Below are 20,908 nucleotides of genomic sequence, written 5' to 3' on the forward strand. Positions count from 1 at the left end.
ATTTTTGTGACATGTTTCCGGCTGCTTGCCGGAAGCGCAGCGGACAATGGCTCCGTGACCCACCTGCGGGTCAGGCCCCCCACTTTGAAGAACGCTGGTCTATAGTTACCGGGGTTGTCTCTACTCCCTTTCTTGAACAAGGGGACAACATTTGCTATCCTCCAGTCTTCTGGCACTATTCCTGTAGACAATAACGACGTGAAGATCCAAGCCAAAGGCTCTGCAATCTCCTCCCCAGCTTCCGAGAGAATTCTAGGACAAATCCCATCCAGCCCAGGGGACTTATCTATTTTCGTACTTTCCAGAATTGCTAACACCGTTTCCTTATGAACCTCAATCCCGTCTAGTAGCCTGTATCTCAATATTCTCCTCGACAACATTGTCTTTTTCCTCTGTGAATACTGACAAAAAATATTCATTTAGCGCCTCCTTGGACTCCCAAGCACAACCTCCCACTACTGTCCTTGACTGGCCCTACTCTTACCCTAATCATTCTTTAATTCCTAATTAATTCATAATTCTATGAAAACTTTAGGGTTTTCCTTGATCCTACCTGCCAAATACTTCTCATGTCCCCTCCTGGCTTTTAGTTCTCTTTAGGTCCACCCTGGCTAACTTGTAACTCTCAAGTACCCTAACTGAACCATCACGTCTCATCTTTACATAAGCTTCCTCTTGACAAAGTGATTCAACTACTTTAGTAAACCATGGTTCCCTTGCTCAACCGCTTCCTCCCTGTCTGACATGGAGATGCCAGCGTTGGACTGGGGTGAGCACAGTAAGAAGTCTTACAACACCAGGTTAAAGTCCAATAGGTTTGTTTCCAACACGAGCTTTCGGAGCACTGCTCCTTCCTCGGGTGACTGCCTGACAGGTTCACACTTCATCAAGGACACGCAGTAGCTGTTCCTTGAACAAGCTCCACATTTCAATTGTGCTCATCCCCTGCAGTTTCCTTCCCCATCCTATGCATCCTAAGTCTTGCCTAATCGCATCATAATTGCCCGTCGCCCAGCTATAACTTGCCCTGCGGTATATACCTATCCCTTTCCATCGCTAAAGTAAACGTAACCGAATTGTGGTCACTCGCCAAAGTGCTCACCTACCTCCAAATCTTAACACCTGGCCTGGTTCATTACCCAGTACCAAATCCAATGTGGCCTCGCCTCTTGTTGGCAAACTGTCAAGAAACCCTACTGCACACATTGGACAAAACCTGGGCCATCTAAAGTACTCGAACTCTAGCGTTTCCAGTCAATATTTGGAAAGTTAAAGTTCCCCCATAACAACTATTACTTTCACTCCTATCCAGAATCATTTTTGCAATCCTTCCCTCTACTCTGGAGATTTTCGGAGGCCTATAGAAAACTCCCAACAGGGCGACCTCTCCTATTTCTAACCTCAACCCATACTACTTCAGTAGACAGGTCCTCATCAAACGTTCTTTCTGCCACTAATACTGTCCTTGACTAACAATGCCACACCTCCACCTCTTTAACCACCTTTCCTGAGCTTAGTGAAGCATCTAAACCCCGGAACCTGCAACAACCATTCTTGTCCCTGCTCTATTCATGTCTCCAAAATGGCCACATCGAAGTCCCAGGTACCAGTGCTCTACTCCTCTACCAACTTCTGGATCTAATCAATCAAATTTCGTTGGATCCCATGGGCTCTTACCTTCGCTATCAGTCTCACATTTGAGATCTTATCAAAAGCCGTGCTGAAGTCCAAGTGAACTACATCAAATGCATTTCCCTGATCTAAACACCAGATCACCTTCAAAGCATTAAATCAAGTTGGTCAGAAAAGACCTGCCCTTAACAAAACCATGCTGACTATTCTCGAATAATCCCTGCCTCTCCAAATGCAGCATAATTCTGGCTCTCCAACCCTGGTGTGTGCAAGGACTTCAGAACCACTTCTGCATATGTTAAATCAGTTAAATTTTATCACAGCCCTTCTCCCTGATTTCTAAACATACACTCCCTTTCACGAGTGAAGGTCTTTCCTTAGTTATCCTTTTACTCAATGTACATAGAATCACTGGTGCAGAAGGAGGCCATTCGGCCCATCAACTCTGCACCGGCCCTTTGAAAGAGCACCCTACCTCGGCCCCCCCGCCCTTGTAAAACAATTGAAGACTTTCCTTTATTTTACCTGCCAGTATCCTTGTCTCCTTTTTATCGAAATTTAGATTACGCAATTCATTTTTTTCAATTCCAATTGAAGAGGCAATTTAGCGTGGCCAATCCACATATCCAGCACATCTTTGGATTGTGCAAACTCCACATGGACAGTGGGTCGGGATCGAACCTGGGACCTCAGTGCCGTGAGGCAGCAGTGCTAGCCACTGTGCTGCTTACCCCTCTTTGCTCTCAATTTCCTTTTTAAATTGTAGTTTGCTCATTCTATACGTGTCTAGGGCTTCTGCTGTTTTGAGGCCTCGATATGTGCTACAGGCCTCCTTTTTTTCCTTATTCAATGCTGCATATCTCTCGATATCCAGGATGTGTTGGATTTGTTGGGCTTGCCCTTTTTTCTGATTGGAACATGTTGGCCATGTATTCTCCATGTTTCCTTCTTGAATGTGTCCCACGGTTCTGTCACTTTTAAGGTACTTTGTAGAATGTTATTTTATGTACTTATCACTCCATTACTTAATCTGAGCCACTCCGCCTCATGGACTTTGACCAAGAAGTGGTGACCTGTCTCCATTTCTGATAATAAAGTTAGTACAGGCTTACATTCACACTGCAATGAAGTTACTGTGAAAATCACCTAGTTGCAACACTACAGCACCTGTTCTGGTACACTGGGAGAATTTAGAATATCCAATTCACCCAATATGAGCACGTCTTTCGCGACTTGTGGGAGGAAACCAGAGCACCCGGAGGAAACTCGTGCAGACATGGGAGAACGTGCAGACTCCGCAGAGTGACCCAAGCCAGGAATTGAACCCGAGTCCCTGATGCCGTTACGCAACAGTGCTAACTACTGTGCTACCGTACCACCCAGTAATAAACTGACCACCAATATTCAATATAAATCCACTGCCTCCACAGCTACCTTGAATCTTGTTCCTCACACCCCGCTTCCTGTAAGTACTCTATCCCAGTTTCTCCGCCTCCATCGCAGCTGTTCTGATTATGCCACCTCCAAAAAACAGTGCTTCTAACACAGTGAGTGGCAACCTTTTTTCCCAATTAAGGAGCAATTTAGCATGGCCAATTTATCTACCCTGCACATGTTTGGGTGGTGGAAGCGCAAACATGGGAAGAATGTGTCAACTCCACATGGACAGTGACCCAAAGCCGGGATCGAACTTGGGACCTCGGTGCCGCATGTGCAGTCAATTCCAGCCCCACTTGACCCGGAGTCGCAACACAAATGAAATTAGATGTAATTTTAAAATCTCTGAGGACCTTGGCTGAGCTCAATAAATTGCATGCAGTCACTGAGTTTGTAAATATTAAACAAGCTTTTATTATTTATCAGTAATATAACTGAACTGGTGCAGTGGGTTAGCCCTGTTGCCTCACGGCGCCGAGGTCTCAGGTTCGATCCCGGCTATGGGTCACTGTCCGTGTGGAGTTTGCACATTCTCCCCGCATTTGCGTGGGTTTCGCCCCCACAACCTAAAGATATGCAGGCTAGGTGGATTGGCCATGCTAAATTGCCCCTTAATTGGAAAAAATGATTGGGTACTCTAAATTTATTTTAAAAAGAATAACATAACTGACAAAAATGTAACTGACTACTTAATATTTCCCCAAGCCCCCAATTTACAACTCACCCCACTCTACATGCACACAGACACTATAGAGGTGGAGAGAATAATAACAAAATAAAAAAAAGTATCTGATGCACTAAGATGACTTCCAGTTAAAGCCTTTCAGGATTCAAGCTTTTGTTTCAATACTTCTTCCTTTTAGGCCTGAGGTGGGTTTCCCCAGCAAGCTTGTCTACTTTCTTTGCAGATTCAAGAACATTTCAAATATATAATGAAGACGTGTCGCGCACTCACTGGTTTTAGAACAATAAAACAGTTCTTCCGTTCATCAATGAAAGAGTTTCTTTTCCTTTCAAGGTCTAATCACTTCTGCCCAGCTCTCAGAAGCATCATGCAGGAACCAATCACTGACTATTGTCTGGCAGAACACTGCCCCATGCCAGCCATCTAATCAAAGCTGGTTCTTAAGATTCCCTTGGCATCAACAAGTCTGTTTTCTCCTGTTCAAAAAAAATCCTTTGGGGTGGGCTTTCAAACGGTTCAGTCAGTAACCCGCTCTCTCTGTGTCTCTCCCCTCACCCTCTCACTCCCGGGATCATGCCATCTTCTGAAGCCTCTAGCCCCGCCGCGGCCCCGGCCAAGCGGCCCCAGGCTGAGGAGAAGCCGCTTCGCCCGGCTGAGCGACAACACGCGAACACTGACCCGGGGCTCGGAGTGGGCGGCCGGCTTCGACCTTTACAGCGCCTACAACTACGTGGTCCCCGCTCAGGATAAAGTTATTGTGAAGACCGACATTCAGATTGCAGTTCCCTCTGGATTCTACGGCAGAGTGGCTCAAAGGTCTGGATTGGTAGCAAAATACTTTATTGATGTCAGAGCTGGTGTTATTGATGAGGATTACAGAGGAAATGGTGTGATTCTCTTCAACTTTGGCAAGGAACCATTTGAAGTTAAAAAGGGTGATCGAAGTTTGCGCACCTGAAGGCGGATGTGGCCATGCTTCAGGAGACGCACCTGAAGGTGGCTGATCAGGTTAGACTGAGGAAGGGATGGGTAGGCCAAGTGTTTCATTCGGGGCTGGATGGCGATCCTGGTGGGGAAGAGGGTGTTGTTTGAGGCGTCGAATGTGGTGGCAGACAGTGGCGGGAGGTATGTGATGGTAAGCGGCAAGCTGCAGGGGGAGCGGGTGGTGCTGGTCAATGTATATGCCCCGAATTGGGACGATGCGGGTTTCATGTGGCGCATGTTGGGCCGGGTTCCAGATTTGGAGGTGGGGGCCTGATAATGGGGGGGGGATTTCAACACGGTGCTGGATCCGCCACTGGATTGATCCAGGTTCAGGACGGGTAGGAGGCCAGCTACACAACGTGTTGAGGGGGTTTATGGACCAGATGGGAGGGGTGGATCCATGGAGGTTTGCGAGGCCGAGGGCCAGGGAATTTCCATACTTCTCCCATGTGCATAAGGCCTATTCCCGGATTGATTTTTTCATTATGAGTTGGGCGCTGATCGCGAGGGTGGAGGATGCTGAGTATTCGGCGATAGCCATTTCTGACCACGCCCCACACTGGGTGGACCTCGAGCTGGGGGAGGAGAAAGACCAGCGCCCAACTGATTTTTTCATTATGAGTAAGGAGCTGATTGCGAGGGTGGAGGATGCTGAGTATTCGGCGATAGCCATTTCTGACCACGCCCCACACTGGGTGGACCTCGAGCTGGGGAGGAGAAAGACCAGCGCCCAACTGTATCTCTTTGGCGCTTGGAGGTGGGGCTGCTGGCGGACGTGGAGGTGGGCGAGTGGGTTCGAGGATGTATCGAGAGGTACCTGGAGGCCAATGACAATGGGGAGGTCCGAGTGGGGACGGTCTTGGATGCGCTGAAGGCGGTGGTTAGTGGGGAGCTGATCTCCATTTGAGCCCACAGGGAGAGGAGAGAGCAGGGAAAGACTGGTGGTGGAGATGGTGAGGGTGGACAGGAGATACGCGGAGGCTCCGGAGAAGGGATTGCTGAGGGAGCGGCGTAGTCTCCAGGCTGAGTTCGACTTGCTAACCACCAGAAAGGCGGAAGCTCAGTGGAGGAAGGCACAGCGAGCGGTGTATGAATATGGGGGGAAGGCGAGCAGGATGCTGGCGCACCAGCTCCGTAAGCGGGATGCGGCCAGGGTGATTGGTGGAGTTAAGGATAGGGGAGGAAATGAGGTGCGCAGGGGGGTAGACATTAATGGGGTCTTCAGGGACTTTTATGAGGAACTGTATCGGTCCGAACCCCCAGCGGAGGAGGGGGGGATGGGGCGCTTTTTGGACCGGCTGAGATTCCCGAGGGTGGAGGAGGGACAGGTGGAGGGACTGGGGGCGCCGGTTGAGCTGGAGGAGCTGGTCAAAGGAATAGGGAGCATGCAGTCGGGGAAGGCGCCGGGGCCGGATGGGTTCCCAGTCGAATTCTTTTTTTTTTTAAAATTTAGATTAGCCAATTATTTTTTCCAATTAAGGGGCAATTTAGCGTGGCCAATCCACCTACTCTGCACATTTTTGGGTTGTGGGGGCGAAACCCACGCAGACACGGGGAGAACGTGCAAACTCCACACGGACAGTGACCCAGAGCCGGGATCGAACCTGGGACCTCAGCGCCGTGAGGCGGTTGTGCTAACCACTATCCCAGTCGAATTCTATAAGATGTATGCAGACCTGTTGGGCCCCCTGTTGGTTAGGACCTTCAACGAGGCAAGGGAACGGGGGGGCTCTGCCTCCGCTGATGTCTCGGGCGCTGATTTCCTTGATCCTTAAACAGGACAAGGATCCCCTGCAGTGTGGGTCATACAGGCCGATCTCACTCTTAAAAGTAGACGGCAAGCTGTTGGCAAAGATTTTAGCCACGAGGATAGAGGACTGTGTGCCGCAGGTTATCCATGAGGATCGAACGGGGTTCGTGAAGGGGAGGCAGCTGAACACTAACATACGGAGTCTCTTGAATGTTATAATGATGCCGGCGGTAGAAGAGGAGGCGGAGATAGTGGTGGCGTTGGACGCGGAGAAGACGTTTGATAGGGTTGAGTGGGGGTACTTATGGGAGGTGCTGGTAAGGTTCGGGTTTGGGGAGGGGTTTGTCAAATGGGTGAGGCTGTTATATGAGGCCCCGATGGCGAGCGTGGCCACGAATAGGAGGAGGTCGGAGTATTTTCGGTTATACCGAGGGACAAGGCAGGGGTGTCCCTTGTCCCCCCTGCTTTTTGCACTGGCAATTGAACCCCTGGCCATGGCATTGAGGGAGTCGAGGAACTGGAGGGAGCTGGTGCGGGGTGGGGAGGAGCACCGAATGTCGCTCTATGCGGACGACCTATTGCTGTATGTGGCGGACCCGGTGGGGGGAATGCCGGAGGTGATGAGGATTCTCCGGGAATTTGGGGATTTCTCGGGGTTCAAGCTCAACTTGGGGAAGAACGAGCTGTTCGTTGTACACCCTGGGGACCAGGAAGGGGGGGATTGGTAGGCTCTCACTAAAATGGGCGGAGAGGAGCTTCAGATATTGGGGATCCAGGTGGCCAGGAGCTGGGCGGCCTTGCATAAGCTTAACCTCACAAGGCTGGTGGAGCAGATGGAGGAGGAGTTCAAGAAATGGGACATGTTGCCGCTGTCTCTGGCGGGTAGGGTGCAATCAGTCAAGATGACGGTGCTCCCGAGATTTCTGTTCCTGTTCCAGTGCCTCCCCATCCTTATCCCGAAGGCCTTTTTCAGGCGGGTTAACAGGAGCAGTACAGGGTTTGTGTGGGCGCACGAGACCCCGAGGGTGAGAAGGGTGTTCTTGGAGCGGGGCAGAGATGGGGGGGACTGGCGCTGCCCAACCTCTGTGGGTATTATTGGGCCTCCAATGCAGCGATGGTGCGTAAGTGGGTAATGGACGGGGAAGAGGCAGCATGGAAGAGGATGGAGATGGCGTCCTGTGTGGTGTTGCTCGTTTTACTGGAGTGTGATTAACACGCCTCCGTTTAAAGGCCGTGTGCTTAACACTACTATGGCTCTGTATGAGTAATTATGCTCGGAGTCGCCAGGTGCCGTATTGAGACACCGTCACAAGTATATCAAGGTCAGGTTCAAAGTAATAAATCTGTATACCGATTAGTAAGTCCAAACAATTGATATTTATTATAACAAATATAATAAATACACATGCATACGCTAAAGAGACTAACTTACTTCTAATACTAAACAACTAAAATACTTATCTAGACAGGAACAGGCAAGGTCAGGGGACAAGGCCTTTGTCCCGTTCTTGGGCTGCAACTCTCAGATTCTTAAAGGTGTCAGGATCTAGCAAGGTCTGGATCACGTAGCGTACGTTGTATTGGCACTTACAGTTCGATGGCTGATGGCTCAACGCCTGGTGATGGAACTGGAGTCAGGATGCGATGTAACAAGTCTGGGCCGGAGTCTGGAAGCAACAGACCTGAGCCGGAGCAAAGCAGACCGAACCATGTGCGGGGTCAATTCTTATAGGTCCTAGAAGTCCGTGCCCCCTTGGGGCGGTTCTTTTACCTGCCATGTATCGATTGGGCCTTTCCCAATCGATATCTTCCAAACCCCCCAATCTGAGGGTCGTTCCTCGATGGGTGGGGCGGTCCCTACAGTTCTTTGTGTTGGTTACTGTGGCGCCATTCTGTCTGGGCGTCTACGCAAAAGTATCCATTGATACTTAAATGTTTCTATTGTGCGGGATCTGGATCACCTCATTACTATGCAGATCTGTTCCCATTTGCACCTTTGGCTGAAACTCTGCACCTGGCCAAAAACTGGTTTCTGTACGTGCAGAATGCAAATTAGTCTTCTGCAAACTGCTTGTCCTCACTAAGACTGTTTTTCTCTGCAGCCTTAGCAGTTCTCCATTTTGTAGCCCAGTGTCCATCTTAGATGGCTACAGTGGGCATGGGCCTGGAGGCGCTGGTAACGGCGCCGCTGCCGCTCCCTCCAACGATGTATACCACGAGCCCGGTGATGGCGGCTACCCTCAAAATTTGGGGGCAATGGAGACGGAACAGGGGGGAGGTGGGGGCCTCGTCGGGGTCCCCGATACGGGGGAACCACCGGTTTGTCCCGGGGAGAATTGATGGTGGGTTCCTGAGTTGGCACAGAGCAGGTGTTAGGAGGCGTGAGGTCCAGGACAGGGTGCTCTCGGGGGTGTGGGTTGGAGAGGGCAGGATCTCGGCAACGTACCAAGTGATGCAGGAGATAGAAGAGGCCTCGGTGGAGGAGCTGAAGGGTAAATGGGAGGAGGAGCTGGGTGAGGAGATTGAGGAGGGGACGTGGGCGGACGCCCTAGGAAGGGTGAACTCCACCTCTTCTTGTGCGAGGCTTAGCCTCATACAGTTTAAGGTGCTGCATAGGGCTCACATGACCGGGACAAGGATGAGCCGGTTCTTTGGGAGCGAGGACATTTGTATTAGGTGCTCAGGGAGCCCAGCAAACCATGCCCATATGTTCTGGGCATGCCCAGCGCTGGGGGAGTTTTGGAAGGGCGTAGCAAGGACGGTGTCGAGGGTGGTAGGATCCGGGGTCAAACCGGGCTGGGGGCTCGCAATATTTGGGGTTGCAGAGGAGCCGGGAGTGCAGGAGGCGAAAGAGGCCGGCATTCTGGCTTTTGCGTCCCTAGTAGCCCGGCGGAGGATTCTTCTTCAGTGGAGCGTGGAGGCCTGGATAAACGATATGGCGGGGTTTATTAAATTGGAGAGGGTGAAATTTGTCCGAAGGGGATCAGTGCTGGGGTTCTTCAGGAGGTGGCAGCCATTCCTGGATTTCCTGGCAGAACGGTAGAAATAAGGCCGGCAGCAGCAGTAACCCGGGGGGGGGGGGGGGGGGGGGGGCGTCCCTTTGTTTTGGGCTGAAGGGACGTGTATATTTGTTTTTTGCTAATGTCGGGCGTTAATTTATTTCTTCTTTTTTTGTATACGGGGGGGGGGGGGGGGGGGGGGGTTGTTCTTTCTGTTCTTAGTATTTTCTGTTATTGATATTTTGTGAAAATTTGAATAACATTTTTTTTAAAAAAGGGTGATCGAATAGCGCAACTGATCTGTGAATGTATCTGCTACCGAGAACTTGAGGAGTTGAAGACCCTGGATGAAACTGAACGAGGTGCAGGTGGTTTTGGCTCCACTGGTACAAACTGAACAGGTTGTTCTGCCAAACCATGTCAAACATTGCTTAATTCTCGTGAGATGTTACAAACTGTGGATTCTTCATGAAACAGCAACTTGCCTCGTCTATGATGCGTTTGTTTATACTTAGTGGAGAAAACACAATCTATCCACATATAAAACTGCTTCCTTGGGTTGCTTATGAAGTAGTGATCTCAATAATGACTTAAGTCGGTTATTCCCTTGTTCCAGTTAAGAATCCTAGCAATAGGTCAACCGCTAGAATCATCAGGTGTATTTCATTGTTTTATTTTCTAATAAAAATAAAGCTTTTTATACCTGAAAAAAAAAATCCTTTGCACACACTGTCCTGACTAGCAGGCTGCTTCAGCTTGAGTCCACTGCTTAAAGGCACATTCCAATTATTGATTCACAGACCAAAATCAATAAAATATAATAACAAAGGGAAATCAAAAGGAAGCAGCCTAACAAAAAGACACAAGCTTGAAGATTAGGTGTAGAAACAGCAGACAAGGTTAAAAAAAACTCCAGAAATTCCCACTGTAAAGGAAACAGGCACCAAAAAGAGACGAAACAAGGTTCACTTGCTTCACAAACTGATTAGCTTTGGGCTGAGCAAGTCTGGGTAAGCAACCAGCTGCCTCAAGATCGCCATACTTAAAGTATAGTCCAGTTGGAATAGGGTTGAGGGTTAACAGAGTTAAATACAAAATGAAAAATAGAAAAAGCGCACCAAGTACAGTGCTGAAGGAATGAGAGGAGTATATAAAGTAAATTATAAAGCAAGAGAAAAAGCAGGAATACTTCTGGAGGCATATAGAATACTTCTGCATATCAACAGTGTTTGAAAACGCTAAAGAAGTGGTGACGGATGGGTACCAAAGCCCTCAACATGAACTGGAAGGCCACCGACGTCCTATCCAAGTTTTTAAACAAAGAATGCAGCTATGTTTTGAGTCGGAAACATTAGGGACCTTCAAGCGGCAATTGGATATGTACATGGATTACGGTAGAATGCTGGGGTGTATATTGATTTTTTTCTTAATCTAGGACAAAAGTTTGGCACAACATCGTGGGCCGAAGGGCCTGTCCTGTGCTGTATTTTCTATGTTCTATGTTTCATCGACTGAGCAGTTGCAAATCCAGATAAGCAAGCCACAAAAATAATAACAATTGGTAATGAGAGGTTACTCAGTCAATATATCTGGTTTATCTGAAGAGAACCAGAAAGATCCCGCAAAGACATGGAAAGTGCGAGAGGATCAACTTTGGCTAAGAGTGAGTTTTAGAATTCATGCCTAGAATTGATGTCCTAGGAATCAATAGACCAATTCATTAGCAGATGCTGTAGCAAGGACGATGAATGCAACTTTTCAGAGACCAAATTGTCAGAGCAAATAAAAGAAGTTGGTGATTGCTTCACTACCTATTGAAGCATACCAAAAAGACCTTGTGGGAAAAAGAAAGATCACAGCATTGATGCACTGCTAGAAGATGTCAGTACCTATGAAGCTGTTGTAGCTAGGCAACAACATCTGCAAGTGCGAAGTACAGCTAACAGTATTGGCACAATAAACAGGCCACAAAACGCAACAACCCCTGTGGTAGGTGTGGTTTGTCGCACCCACAGCAAAGTTGCCTGCAATCCAAGATCTGTGCAAAACGTGAGGTACAAAAAGACACTGAGGTACAAAGAAATCTGGCTCAAGAGATGCAGCCACAGGGCACAATAGGATACAAACCAACAGCAACAGGGGCAGTAGCAAGGCAACAGCAGCAAGGAGAGCACCAGAGACCTCCGCAAATACAAGCCAATACACAAAGTTCACAAGATAGACATGAGTTGAGACCCAGAGTGGAAAAGCTTTCGACTAGAGGATGAACAGATTTTCCAAATTGTGAATGTAACTCATCGGGTGGAATTTTCCAATTTTTTAAGCTAAGTGTCAACTTGGGCAGGAAAATGAAGTGTAGATGGTTGGCGACGGTGTATTTTAGCCACTCTGAAAAAAAAGGTTTCATGCCGCCTCCGTTGGAGAGAGAACGACAACCTGGCCGGTGCTCCTGTGCCCAGGGGGAGTTGGGCGCAAGAAAAAAGTGAGGGCCCAGAACACAATCATCCAACTTGCCAACCTCACATGAGTTAGAACTCGTCTATCTTTATACCCCTGACATGCACTAATGCCATCTCCCTTCAGGAATCTCAGGGGATCAACCCATGCCTCCACCAGTCAGGCACTAGAGACCAACACAGAGAGCAGCTCTGATGAATTCTCCAACGTCGAGATACAAGAGATGTTACAGCTTTCACCTGAACCCGAATATTTTTATTTGGTTTTTAATATTATATACATAAAACAAAACAATGCGAAAACAACCAGAACAACAAACCCGTTTCACCAACCAACACCCCAATAACGCTAAGAACCGTCCCCCTCACCTTAGCAAATGATGGTAATCAACTCTTTAAAATGTAGAATAAACAGATCCCATCTCGTGGAAACTCCATCAGGTCCCAAAGCCATACATAGGCACAGAGCGGAGAAGCTGACCGCCACCTCAAAAGGGCCTGCCTGCTAGCAATCAGAAAGGCAAAGGTTAAAACATCTGCCGCTGCTCCCGTCTGCAACTCCCCCAGGTCAGACACCCCGACTGTAGTCCCTCAGGGGACTGGGCTCCAAGTCTACATGCAGGATTGCCGACATGGTGCTGAAAAACGTCCTGCAAAATTTCTCCAACTTCAGGCAGGAGCAGAACATATATAAGTGACTGGCTAGACTTTTTCCACATCACTCGCAAATGTCCTCCACCCCCTCAAACAACCGACTTATCCTCGGCATCGTCCTATAACCCTATGACCTTCAACTGTATCAACCCAGCCTTGCACGCAAGGTTGAGGCATTCACCCCCCCCCCCCCCCCCCCCACAATGCCTCACACTACAATCCCTCCTCCAATGCCACCCCTAGCTCCTCTTCCCACTTGGCATTAACCCCCTCCAGCGGCACCATATCCCCCTCCAAAATGTTCCCATAAATCACCAGAGATGATCCCTCTCTCCAACCCCATCACCGACAACAGCCTCTCCAACAACGAATAGGGTGGTGTCACCGGAAACGTTGGGGTTGGGAGAACCTTCCTGGCAAAGTCCTGCACCTGCATATATCTAAAGGCCTCTTCCCGTGGAATCCCAAACCTCTCCAACAACTCCGCCAAACTCACAAACCGCTCTTACAAAAATAAGTCTCACATTTCCGTCACCAACTCCCCCCCCCCACCTCCCCCGCGTTACTCCCAATGCCAAAACCTGGCATCCAGCCTTGCTGGCTCAAACACATGATTCTCTCAGATCAGCATGAGCTTTGACCCCACTCCACCTTATAATGCTGCCAAAATGCTCCCGTACCAGCCTCCCCGGACAGGCGCCGGAATGTGGCGACTAGGGGCTTTTCACAGTAACTTCATTGAAGCCTACTCGTGACAATAAGCGATTTTCATTCATTTCAAATTGCCTCTATATCTTCACCACCACTGGACTATCCGAGTATTTCCCTGGGGCAAATGGGAGTGGCACCGTTGCCAGCACCCGCAAACCCTTTTTAAAAGTTATTTATTTATATAAATTTAGAGTACCCAATTCTATTTTTCCAATTTAGCATGGCCAATTCACCTATAAGACCATGAGACATAGGAGCAGAATTAGGCCATTCCGCCATTCAATCATGGCTGATATTTTCTCATCCCCATTCTCCTGCCGTCTTGCAATAACCCCTGATCCTGTTATTAATCAAGAACCTACCTATCTCTGTCTTAAAGGCATTCAGTGAATTGACCTCCACAGCCTTCTGCGGCAAAGATTTCCACAGATTCCCCGAACCATAACAAATCTGCTGCCCCCGTCCGCAACTGTACCCTCCGCCTCAAATTGAACCCTTTTATTAATCAGGATCGCAACCCCCCTAGTCTTAGTGTTGAACCCCGAATGAAAGACCTGACTACCCCAGCCCTTTCTTAACCTAACCTGGTCTGCCACTTTCAGGTGCATCTCCTGCAGCATGACTACGTCCGCCTTCAGAACCTGCAAATGAGCAAACACACGCATTTCACTGGCCCGTTTAGTCCTCTAACATTCCAGATGATCAGCCTGGTTGGGGGGCACTTCGCCTCACACACCCCCCGCAACTTTGCCGATCAGCCTTTCCTTAGCCAGCCCTTCAGGCATGTGTCGCACTTCCTCTGGCCCGCCTCCTGGCCGGCTCCACCCATGACCTCCCCACTGTTGCCATGTCCAATTTCCATCCTCGTCAGCAGATCAACTTTCCCCCCCTCCCCCCCCTAATAACACCATCTGACCACCTAACCCCTGCTGTAGTCTAACTATATGAACCCCCCCCCCCCACCTGCTTCCGTTGACTAGTCCACCCAGCTAGCCTGGTGGCTTCCAGTTTCGGCGCCAACGCGTCTCTCACCCATTGTTCCCTGGCACCCCCCCCCCCCCCCCCCCGGCCCATCCATACCACTTCCCCAAACCAGCCCTGCTTAAACGCATACTCTACAAGTCAAAGACATCCCCAACAATAGTGCAATTTAAATCAAACAGATAAGAGATCTGGGGCGGGATTCTCCGACCACCCCTGTGCCGTGAGGGCACTCTTTTTCTTCCACCTTCGCCATGGTCTTCACCATGGCGTAGGCGGAAGAGACCCCCTCCCCTGCGCATGCGCCGGGATGGCGTTAGCAGCCGTTGATGCTCCGGCGCATGCACGGACTTACGCCAGCCGGCGAAGTCCTTTCGGCCCTGGCTGGCGTGGCGACAAAGGCCGTTCACGCCAGCCGGCGGAGCGGCAACCACTCCGGCGCGGGCCTAGCCCCTCAATGTGAGGGCTTGGCCCCTAAAGGTGCGGAGACCACTCCAACACGCCGGGATCCCCCGCCGGGTCGGGGAGAATCCCGGCCAAGAAATACCAGGCACTCTCAGCCCTTCCCCTCCACACACAGAAAAAGATTGCAAAATAATTCCCCCAAAACCCCCATCATAACCGCACCTTTTAAACTATTTTCTGTTTTATTCTCCCCCTACCAAACCTCCAACCAAACAAGAGACCCCAAAAAGGAAACATTCAGGGAAACCACGATAAAGAACAAGAAAAACACATCGCAACCAAAATACATCAACCTAAAAAGGTCGAAAAAACAAAAAGAACAGATCCAAGCATGCAGGCATCTCTCAAAGCGAGAGAAAGGCAAAATAGTCTACCATGAGTCCAAGAGTCTTCAGCTCAGAGCCAGCCTTTGCTTCTTAACAAAGTCCATCGCCTCCTCGGGTTCCTCGCAATAGTGGTGCTGGCTCTCATATGTAAGCCACAGTCGCGCCGGAAAAAGCAGCCCAAATTTCACCTTGTTCTTGTACAAAATCTCCTTCACCTGCCTGTAGCCTCCCCTCCTCCTGGCCACCTCAGTACTCAGGTCTTCGTAAACACACAGGGTGCTATTGTACCAGGTACAGCTTCATGTGCTCTTGGCCCATTGCAGAACCCGCTCCTTATCCAGGTACCTGTGGAACCAAACCACCATCGCTTGTGCAGGACCCGCTCGTCGCGGCTGCCTCACCTGCACTGTGTGTGCCCTGTCCACCTCCGGCGGGCGAGGGAACATCTCGTTCCCCAGCAGCTTCTGGAACATATCTGCCACATACGCGGCAGCATCCAGCCCCTCAGCCCCCTCCGGGAGGCCAACAATTCTTACATTCTGTCATCGAGATCTGTTTCTCCAGATCCTCCAGCCTTTCCAGGAGCATTTTTTGCTGATCCCTCAACCTCCGAATCTCCACGTCCGCCACTGTTTGAAATTCTGCCTGCTCCTCCACAGTCTTCTCCAGCTTCTCAGCCTGATCATCCAGCCTTTTTGCCAATCGCTGGGCAGGTCCTAGGTGACCGTTGGCCTGCCTTTGTTTTAGTCTCCACTGGCGCCACTGTCTTGGCGCCGGGGAGTCTGCTCTGGTACCGATTGCTTAAATGTTTCTTTTTTGGCCCCAGAGATAGCTCATTATTATGCTAATGACTTGTAGTATCGGTTTTGTCTGGGAGCTGCAAACTCCAATCCACAGACAAACCTTGCACCTGCTTGTTTTCTTAGCATTGTCCAATTTTCCCTTTACTCTCTGCAAGTGTCCATTTTGAAATCGGGACGTGGCCACTCCAGGTGGCTACAATGGTCCTGTCGAATAGCTGGGAACGGAGTGATGGGGGCAGTCGGGGGAGGGGTTCAAATATTAGCCAATGATCACTGAACCCTAAATGTCCCCCACAGACATCTGTTTTCTTTTGTAAATTTAGAGTATCCAAATATTTTTCTCCATTTAAGGGGCAATTTAGTGTGACCAATCCACTCAACCCCCCCCCCCCCCCCCCACCCCCATGTCCTTAACACAATTACTATCCCACACTATCTTCGGATCATTAAAGTCCCCCATTTTCACTTTGCGCCTTTCAGTAATATCCCGAGAAATTTGCTTTTTTATATGTTGATTGAAAAAGATGCACAAGGTTGGGGCGGGTTGGGGGGGAACTTTTGTTGCAGTGTTGTTTATGTCAGCCATGTTGGCTGGTTTTGGGGTTTTGGGGTGTGTGGTTGTCCATTGTGTGAAAATTGTGTTAAAATTTTTATATAAATGCCTCAATAAAATATTTTTTAAAAACTCCTTTATTTCTTCCTCTACATTTCCTGAAAACCTTGTATCCAGGAATTATTTAGTACAGAGTCCTGCCCTTTTTGATCCAGGTACCTGTTATTGCTACAATATCATGTGGTTGTCTGTGTCTGCGACTCTTCAACCTTATTTACCATGTTTCTTATGTTTGCACATTCTCCCCGTGTCTGCGTGGTTTTCACCCCCACAACCCAAAGATGTGCAGGGTAGGTGAATTGGCCACACTAAAATGGCCCCTTAATTGGAAAAAATAATTGGGTACTCTAAATTTTTTAAAAAATGTTTCTTATGTTTACATACATGCACTGTAAACCTAATATAACCTTTATACATTCCCTTCCAACTTACTAATTTTTAAACTAGTGCTATCTGTCTCTCCCAATCCTTTGTGCACCATGTTTTTCCTCTCCAATTTATTATGATCCTTGGCCAGATCCTGAAAGAGATCTGGTTAGGGGCCAATAACGGTTTGATTAAAATAGATAAAATGTGAGAATTAAGATGCTTGCGAAGGAAATAAAGTCACAAGACTCCACTGGTTTGGACAAACAAGGGGCGGCACGGTAACACGGTGGTTAGCTCTGTTGCTTCACCGCGCCAGGGTCCCAGGTACGATTCCTGGCTTAGGTCACTGTCTGTGTGGAGTCTGCACGTTCTCCCCGTGTCTGCGTGGGTTTCCTCCGGGTTCCTGCTTTCCTCCCACAGTCCAAAGATGTGCAGGTTAGGTGGTTTGGCCATGCGAACTTGCCCTTAATGTCCAAAATGGTTAGATGGGGTTACTGGGTCACAGTGATAGAGTGGAGGTGTGGGCTTAAGTAGGGTGCCTTTTCCAAGGACCGGTGCAGACTCGATGGGCCAAATGGCCTCCTTCTGCACTGTAAATTCTATGTAATTCTATGCAGACAAGTACAGAAAGATAAAACAACTTACCTATGTTATACTCCAACATTCAGGGTAAGAATAGGGTGCGTGTAAAATAACTCAAATTGTGGCCGAACATACCCCACTACAGAATAAATGGCAAATGCGATCAAACTTGATTTTTCAGTGACCAACAAGTTTTCTCACTTGTGAGGCAACTAATCTCGCTTTATCTTTCTTGTAAAGGTTTCCAATCTCCACATTTGAAGACATCACTTGGAATTCTCTCAAAAATCATTTCCACACGGACGGCTTGAACTATGGCCCATCTCACAGGGTTTCAATTTCACCTTCTGAAATTCTGTTCCCCTGGATTTCTGAGTACTCTCACACATCAACTTACAAGCACAAACTCAACTCCTCGGCCATGCCAAGCACCACTATTCCAAAAGGGTACCCTTGCCATAACAGCCTCTTCACTTAAAGTCTGCTCCCCACAGTTTTCTATAACTTGGAGTATGTTTTGCTGCTCATGTCGTTTTACTTAACTGGGACCTCTCCCCATCCCTGTTCTTTGGCCCTTACCTAGGAAACTTTCTGACTGACTGCTGACTGACTGACTAATGAAAGTTGACTGTTCAAGACATGCTTTTCACTCACCCTTGAACTGATCTGGTGACCTGTCACAACACTCCAAGAGCCCTTGTTTCTAGGTAGGAACAAGTGTATCAAGCAATGGAGCATCCTGTACCTCAAATGTTACGATCGTCACAGATCACAAGGTTACATAGCACACAGAGTCACAAAAATCAATTGATTTTATAACACATTCTACATCCTTATTCTTTTTCTAAATTACCAATTAAGGGGCAATTTAGCCTGGCCAATCCACCTTATCTGCACATTAGACTCAGACAAGCACGGGGAGAACGTGCAAACTCCATACGCACAGTGACCCTCGGCCGGGATCGAACCTGGGTCCTCGGCGGCGTGAGGCAGTCTTGATAACCACTGCGCCACCGTGCCGTCCTACATCCTTATTCTTATCCCCTGCAAGTTAGTCTAAATCATTTGCAACAGCACTAGCAAAGCACCCAGTGAGGGGATTGGTCTGAGTTCCGTTAAGGTGCAACCCTCTCCAAGCCCTATCTCCAGCAGAATCAGCCCATGTCCTAGAAATGTTCAAACATGTCCTGGAAATCTAAAACTAATTCTCTCCTGCACCATCTCTCCAGTCATATTTTCATCTGTTTTAGCCTATATGCTCATGTGGTAGTCACCACTAGCTGTATTATATGTATTACGGTAAGACACATATACTGGAGGTACATAGGTAAATCCCTGTCTGCTGGCTCCGCCCAGTAGGCGACGTATAAATGTTTGCGTTCGCCGATGCTGCAGCCATTCTGGTAGCAGTTACAGGAGGCACAACATCTTTGCTCAATAAAGCCTCGATTATTCCACTACTCTCGTCTTTGTGGTAATTGATAGTGCATCAGCTCACCAGTGCATGTTGCGCCGGGTGTAATCTGCAGATTGCTTTTGAGGTCTTGCTTGCTAATCTCATTCCTAACTCCATAACATTAGCCCTGCAAGCTTCATCCCTGTTTCCACTCATGTTGTTGGTACCAACATGGACCATGACCTCTGGTTGTTCACCTTCTCCCCTCACAAAACTTGGTACCTGCTCATTGGTGCATCAAAGCCTCTCTGTTCCCCTAACTGTAGAAACTTCTATCACCATTGCTCTCCTAATCTTCCTCTTACGTCCCAGTACAGCTGAGCCACATGTGATGATGTGGTTTTGACTCTTGATGCACTCTACAGAAGAATAATCACCCTCACCACTATTCAGAATGGAATATCTGTTGGAGAGTCAGATGCACTGGCCTGGTCCTCCTTCACCGTCTGACTATAACTCATTCCCTCTCTGCCTGCTTATCCTTAAGCTACGGGAAACTTGTTATCTATGTAGCTATCAAGGGCAGCACGGTGGCACAGTGATCAGCATTGCTGTCTCACGGCACCAAGGTCCCAGGTTCGCTCCCGGCTCTGGGTCACTGTTCGTGTGAAGTTTGCACATTCTCTCCGTGTTTGCGTGGGTTTCGCTCCCACAACCCAAAGATGTGCAGTGTAGGTGCCACGCTAAATTGCCCCTTAATTGGAAAAAATGAATTGGGTACACTAAATTTATTTTTAAAAAATCAATGTAGCTCTCAGAATGCACCACAGTGACACCAACTGCTGCTCAATGTTTGAAATCTGGAGCTTGAGTTCTTCCAGCTAACAAGACCTTCTGTACATGTACTTGTCCAGGACATAACAAAGGTTCTGGAGTCCCTACATGGAACAGGTCTGAGGCACTCTCAATTACGACGCGAGAGCGAGGTCGGTAATCAAAGGCTTTAATATACAGATGTGGAGATGCCGGCGTTGGACTGGGGTGAGCACAGTAAGAAGTCTTACAACACCAGGTTAAAGTCCAACAGGTTTGTTTCCAACACGAGCTTTCGGAGCGCAGCTCCTTCCTCAGGTGAATGGCGAGGTATGTTCCAGAAATATTTATATAGACAAAGTCAGAGATGCTGGACAATGCTTGGAATGCAGGCATTTGCAGGTAATCAAATCATTATAGATCCAGGGAGAGGGATAATCACAGGTTAAAGAGGTGTGAATTGTCTCAAGCCAGAACAGTTGGTAGGATTTTGCAAGTCCAGGCCAGATGGTGGGGGGTGGATGTAATGCGACATAAATCCAAGATCCCGGTTGAAGCCGCACTCATGCGTGCGGAACTTAGCTACAGTATAAGTTTTTGCTCGGCGATTCTGCGTTGTCGCGTGTCCTGAAGACCGCCTTGGAGAACGCTTACCCGGAGATCAGAGGCTGATTGCCCTTGACAATCACCAGGCAGGAATGTTCCCTTCCAGTCGGGGAACACTTCAGCAGTCAAGGGCATTCAGCCTCTGATCTCCGGGTAAGCGTTCTCCAAGACGGTCTTCAGGAGACCCGACAACGCAGAATTGCCGAGCAAAAACTTATAGCTAAGTTCCGCACGCATGAGTGCGGCTTCAACCGGGATCTTAGATTCATGTCGCATTACATCCACCCCCCACCATCTGGCCTGGACTTGCAAAATCCTACCAACTGTTCTGGCTTGAGACAATTCACACCTCTTTAACCTGTGATTATCCCTCTCCCTGGATCTGTAATGATTTGATTACCTGCAAATGCCTGCATTCCAAGCATTGTCCAGCATCTCTGACTTTGTCGATATAAATGTTTCTGGAACATACCTCGCCATTCACCAGAGGAAGGAGCTGCGCTCCGAAAGCTCGTGTTGGAAACAAATTTGTTGGACTTTAACCTGGTGCTGTAAGACTTCTTAATATACAGAGAACAGGACAGCATTCGAAAGAAGTGTGCTCGCCGCATGGAGCCTTATCGTATATACTGTTTCCTGGGGGCGT

Source organism: Scyliorhinus canicula, chromosome 8 (assembly GCF_902713615.1).
Source record: "Scyliorhinus canicula chromosome 8, sScyCan1.1, whole genome shotgun sequence".
In the NCBI taxonomy this organism is placed as follows: domain Eukaryota; kingdom Metazoa; phylum Chordata; class Chondrichthyes; order Carcharhiniformes; family Scyliorhinidae; genus Scyliorhinus; species Scyliorhinus canicula.